At 38.9% G+C, this 6538-nt stretch overlaps 1 non-coding gene across 1 annotated transcript; it reads right to left on the bottom strand.

The window, feature by feature from the left end:
• Window positions 1-3794: 3794 nt before the first annotated feature.
• Window positions 3795-3878, bottom strand: LOC114007231 (small nucleolar RNA Z195/SNORD33/SNORD32 family). Its single transcript, XR_003548842.1, has one exon. It is a non-coding gene; the product is annotated as a small nucleolar RNA Z195/SNORD33/SNORD32 family (small nucleolar RNA).
• Window positions 3879-6538: the final 2660 nt, after the last annotated feature.

Raw genomic sequence — 6538 nt, 5'->3', positions numbered from 1 at the left:
TTGTATTATTTAAAGTTATGAGATCTTTTCCATCCCCGTACTAGTCTTATGGATCTTCTCTTTTTCTCACTCTCTTAAGAGATTTTCAAATTTCTTACTTTCTTTGAAGAACTGCATTAGTTCTATGCTATTTGACTGATTTTCTACTATCTTCTTTGGGTTTATTTTGCTCTACTTACCTTTTTCAAAATTTATTTATTATAGTTATTATTACTTTCATTTGATCAGGGAGAGAGACTGGGGAGTGGGGCTAAGAAAGCAAGCCAGCAGGTCCAGGACTTGAACCACATTCAGCCATGTAGGAGTCCAGCACCTCAATCACCATGCCACCTGCCAGCCCTGTACTAAACCAATTTTTAACTTTTTTCTTTGTGGCAAAGATACACAAGATTTATTTTTTAATTTTTTAAACTGTGGAATTCTATGGCAGTAAGTATATTCACGTGTCCTGCATCCATGACTACCTTACCAGAATATTTTTTTAATCCTGAACAGAAACTCTTCACCCATTAAGCAATTATTCACCATTTCACCTAATTCCTAGCCCCTGATGACCTGTTTCCTACTTTGTCATTGTGAATATGCCTATTCTACATACCTCATAAGAGGAATTGCACAATGTTCTTTTTTAGTCTGACATTTCACTTTGCATAACTAAGATTTATCAGTTTGTATGAGATTGTTGTTCCTTTTCTTGGGTAGACGGTTCCATTATATGGATATAACACATTTTCTTTCTCCATTCATCTGTTAATGGACATTTTTGTCATTTTTTACCTTTTAGATATTATGACTGACGTTGCTATGAACATCAGTGTACATATTTGAACAAATTCTGTTTCACTATTTGCGGACGTACCCTGTATTACAGAGCCATACCATTTCACATCCCACAAACACTGCACAAGCATTCTGGTTTTTCTACATTCTCAGGCATACTTGTTTTCCTTTATTATTATTATTTTCTTGGCAAGGGTGGGGGCGAAATCATAACCTTCTTAATAGGTAAGAAGTATTATGTCATTGTGGTCTAATTTGTGTTTCCCTAATGATGTTGAAGATCATTTCATATTATTGGCTGTATGAGTATCTTTAGAAAAATGGTGGGACGGGATCAGCAACTGGCATAATGGCTATATCACTGGATTCCCATGCAGTCAACTGCAGTTCGAGTCCCAGACCTGCTGGCTTAAACTCACGCCGGGCACATGTGTGTGTATGTCCAAGATCCTGAGAGGAGACTGGAGAAGGGATTGTGGGGTGGCCATCCCCTCTGGGGGGTGTGATTTCCCGCTTTCTGTCTCTGTCTCTCACTGTCTTTCTGGTGAGTGCACACGCCCTGCAGCAAAAACCTCTCAGAAAGAAAGAAAGAAAGAAAGAAAGAAAGAAAGAAAGAAAGAAAGAAAGAAAGAAAGAAAGAAAGAAAGAAAGAAAAATGTTGGGGGCTGGCAGGTGGTGTGGTGTTAAGGGTACTGGACTCCCACACGGCTGCCTATGGTTCAGGTCCCAGACCTGGTGGCTTTCTTACCCCCTGTCGCCTGCCCCACAACCCATATGCCTCTCTGGTCAAACTTAAAAAAAAAAAAAGTAAATAAATAAAATTAGATAATATATATATTTTTTTTTCTTTTACCATATTACATGGCTGTGATTTGTGCCACCCAAACAAATGCAACAATGATCACTGGTCACTATAAGATATAATAATGAAAAGTTTTAAATATTCTGAGAATTACCAAAATGTCCCGGACATATGAAGTGAACACATATTAATAGAAAATTAGTATCCAACAGACTTGCTCAAAGTGGGATTGCTACCATCCTATTTGTGGAAGGATAATAAAAATAAAACCAGCATCTGTAGTGTGCAATAAAGTGAAGTACAATAAAATGAAGTATGATTGTACTTAAGTATTATACAAAATAACATTTAGGCTATGTATATAAGGTACATATGAAACAAATTTTCATGTTTACAATCGGGTCTCATCCCCTCAATATATCATTTTGTATATGAAAATATTCTAAACTATAAAATCTAAAGCACTTCTGGTTCTAATGATTTGGGGAAAAGGATGAACAACCTGTATTAAGTTATATTCCCTTTGTCAAACAATTTCATTCTGGGGATTAACAGTTACCAGGATTTTTTTATTTGCTTAGTTTTTAAGTATTATCACTAAATCAGCACCAAACTGTCCAACCAAACTTTAAATCCTTTTCAACATCTTAAATATATCGGGCAATCTATGAATTTTACATTTGTTCACCTAAATTTATCCTCTTTGAAATCTGAAGTCCTTCTTCCAGCTCTTGTCTTTCTCAAGCCTGCTGCAAGCTACCATCCTGGGACTTTCTTTCATTATCCATAGAATTTTTTTGCCTAGGGAATCAGCAGTTAGCGTAATGGCTATGTCGGTGGACTCCCACATAGTCAACCGCGGTTCGAGTCCCAGGACCGGTGGCTTAAAACTCAAGCCGGGCACGTGTGCGTGAGTGCGTGCCCAAGATCCCAAGAGGAGAATGGAGGAGAAGGGATTGTGGCATGGCCATTCCCCCTGGGGGGTGATTTCTCACTTTCTGTCTCTATGTCTCTCTCTGTCTACCTGGAGAGCACACGCACCCTATAGCGAAAACCTCTGTGAAAAAAAAAAAATAATAATTTTTTTGCCTAATGACATAATTACCTATTTGATTTATGATACATGAAATCTAAATAGCTTCCAATAACTGTACCAATATAACCACTGAAAACAGGCCACTTAATGAAATAAGATTTCTTCTTGTGCTTAGGTTATATATAGCATAATAGGAATGTATGATCAATATTTATCTTTTAAAATCTCTTGAAAAATTTCTTTCCTATATTAGTAAAAATCACATGGCTGATATATAATAATGCCATTTGTTTTGAGGTGAGGGTAATATGGAGAAGAAAAAGCCAATTACATTTTTATTCACTTAGTTATATAAAACATTTACATAGCTGCGAGGCAATACTATTGATACACTATAAGTTAAATTTACAGGTCTAGTTTTTTTTTTTTTAAATAAATTCACACTTTATTTCCATGAACCTTTTTTTTTTTTTTTTTTTGAGAGGTTTTTGCCATAGGGCGCGTGCGCTCGCCAGACAGACAGAGAGAGACATAGAGACAGAAAGTGAGAAATCACCCCCCAGGGGGAATGGCTATGCCGCAATCCCTTCTCCTCCATTCTCCTCTCGGGATCTTGGGCACACACACACACACAGGCGCTGGGTGATTCCTAAGCCACTGGGTCCGGGACACGAACCGCCGTTGACCACGTGGGAGTCCAGTGACATAGCCATTACGTTAACTACTGGTTCCCCAGAGGTCTAGTTTTCACCCCTCATTCTTTCCCTGGTTTATTCTGTCCCAACTAGTAGCTATTTTTAGTTTTTATTTATTCTCCCATTGTCTCCTTTTAAATATAAGCATATAGTCTCTCTTTCTTATTATCACTGAGATATTGTTCTAGGGTTTCTTTTTTTCTAGAGGGGGAGGGAGAGAGGCACTGAGGGAAAGGGCTTGGCAGGCAGCCACCCGAGGGTTCTACTTCTACCTGGCACAACCTCAGTCCCCTTACTGGACACAGAGGACAGAGGGACAGACCCTCTCAGCATGTAACAGACTGCAATGTACAAGACCCAAGTTCTGAAAAGCTGAAGCCCTTGAAGTCACAGGGCAGTAACTGGCAGAGCTTAAAGTAAAGCTGGCCTAACTGAACATCATTCCTGAGCCTGGAGTGCCCAGACCCAGGGCAGGGAGTGGATGGTCTCAGAGCGGTGCATGGGATTGATCTCATAGCCGTGAGACTCAAATGAAAGATGGTGATTGTTGTTCATCACTGACCAGGTTTGTTTTTTTAAGAGATTTTTGCTACATGGCATGTGGGATTGTTGTTGAGATGGAAAGACAGAAAGACAGAAAGCACGAAATCACCCCCCCACACACACAAGGGGGAATAGCCAAGCTGTAATCCCTTCTCCTCTCTTCTTCTCTTGGGATCTTGGACATGACCACGCATGCACCCAGGGTAAGTTTTTTAAGTCACCGGGTCGGGGACTTGAACCGCAGTTGATTACATCAGAGTCTGATGACCTAATCATTAAGCCATCTGCTAGTCCCTGTTTTAAGCTCTTTTAATATAGAGTTAAGAAGTATAAACATGCATAGACACATGATCTCAACCAATCTACCAAAGGTGGGTGGGATATAATATACATTCTTCTCTATCTTGCAATTTCCACTCAACAATACATCCTGGAATTTACAAGTTTAGAGAGATCTTTATTCCTTTTTTATATCTGCATAGTAATATATGAGAGTTTATTCTACCAGTCATCTACTGCTAGTCACACCAATCTTTCATTATTACCAACAGTACTATAATAAATACCCCTGTGCACAGTTCATTTTATACTTCTGCGATTGTATCTTTGGGATATAGTCCTAGAAGTGGACATTGCTGGATTGCTGAGTCAATGAAGAAATGAATTAGCAGTTTTGCTTTTAGATATTGCCAAATTCCCTTCCATAGGCAGTCTTAACCATTCCTTATTCCCACTAGTAATGTTGCAGTATTACTTTCTTCAATTGAAAAGCATGATGCGAAAGTATGTCATTTGTCTATTTGGGGGAGTTATCTTTCTTACTGCAATAGTATCTCAATAGATTTTTTTTTTTTTTAAAGAGAGCTTCTTGCTATAGGGTGCATGTACCCACCAGAGTGACCAAGAAACAGAGAGACAGAAAGCAAGAAATCACCCCCTAGGGTGGATGACATTACAATCCCTTCTCCATTCTCCTCTTGGGATTTGGGATACACACGCACACACACCTGGCATGAGATTTTGTTTTTGTGATTTTTTTTTCCTAAATAACTATTTTATTTAACTTTACTTATTTTATTTTAATTTGACCAGAGAAGAACAGAGAGAAAGGGGTAAAGTGAGAAAGCAAGTTGCCGGGTCCAGGACTCGAACCCACTGGCCCCACTTGGCATGAGTTTAAGACACCAGGTCTAGAACTCAAAACTTGGTTGACTACGTAGGAGACCAGCAATGTAACCAAACCATTATGCCATGTGCTAGTCCCCTAACAATCATTTTTTAATGAATGGTCCACATGCCTTTGCAAAGAAAGTATATGCTCATGTATACGATATGGCCTTAGGTAAGAGCCAGCTTTTAGCTGTATTATTTACATCCTCAATAGTGTTATAAAATTTTTGTCAATTAGTCTGTCTTGAGCCAAAATGGATTTTATGTCTTACATTTTTATTATGTTTCTAATTCTTAATCCCTCACCTGAAACTTCATAAAATAAAAGTTATCTTTAATATCCACCTACCCAATAGCCTATCTTCATTAGAAATTGCAGACAGTAAGATTATAGTACATCCCACTTCTTTAATGATTTCTGGCCTTATTATTTAATTTGCTATAGGGCACATGCACTCGCCAGAGAAAGAGAAAGAGAGAAAGAGAAAGTGAGAAAGCAAGCCACCAGGTCCAGGACTCAAACAGTGGTCAGCCATGTGGGAGTCCAGCACCCCAACCATCATACCACCTGCTGGCCTCACTGCTTCTTTTTTGATTTGTCTGGTGTATCTTCGCCCAACTTCTTACTTTTGACCTTTCTGAGTCTTTCATTTTTGTGGTCATATTTTTCATATAAAGCACAAAGTTGCATTTTATTACATACCATAAAAATATTTTTCTTCCTTTTTCTTTTAGTAAAATTCTTCCAAAGGGTATGTGTTCTTACGAGAGAGAGACAGAGACAGAGACAGACATAGAGAGAAAGTAATCCCCATGTGGAATGGTCATGTTGCAATCCCTTTTCCTCCATTTCTCAATTCTGTTAGGATTTGGTGCACGCACACAGATGTATCTGGTATGATTCTGAAGCTACCAAGACTGGGATTCAAACTGTGGGCATGGCTATGTGGGATATGACTGCCCCAACCACCAGGCCACGGAGCTGGCCTTGTTTTTTCTAATAGGAAAGGTAAGTTCATTTATTGATATTGCTAATATGGTCTCAACTCTATCACAGAATATATAATTAGTTTGTTTCCTTTGCTCTCCCTCCCACAAAATAACTCCTCTTATCTAGAAAGACATAGGATTTTATCCTAATAGTTACTCTTTTATATATAATACTTTTTAAAAGATTTTATTTATTCATTCATTTATTTTTATTTGACCAGAGAAACACACATGCACACACATACACATATACACACAGAGAGAGAATGTGAGAAAGCAATCCACCAGGTCCAGGACTCGAAATGTGGTCAGCCATGTGGGACTGTCGAGCACCTTAACCACCATGCCACTTGCTGGTCCCCTATATATAATACTCTCATTAGTCTTCTATTGGTTAAGATACTATTTATTGGGACCAGCAGTTAGCGTAATGGCTATGTCGCTGGACTCCCACGTAGTCGACCGCGGTTCGAGTCCCGGACCCGGTGGCTTAAACTCACGCCGGGCGCATGTGTGTGCGTG

This window comes from Tupaia chinensis, unplaced genomic scaffold (assembly GCF_000334495.1).
Source record: "Tupaia chinensis unplaced genomic scaffold, TupChi_1.0 Scaffold000140_1, whole genome shotgun sequence".
Taxonomy (NCBI): Eukaryota; Metazoa; Chordata; class Mammalia; order Scandentia; family Tupaiidae; genus Tupaia; species Tupaia belangeri.
The sequence above is the reverse complement of the archived record's forward strand: the minus strand, read 5'-3'. Positions and strand labels throughout refer to the sequence as shown.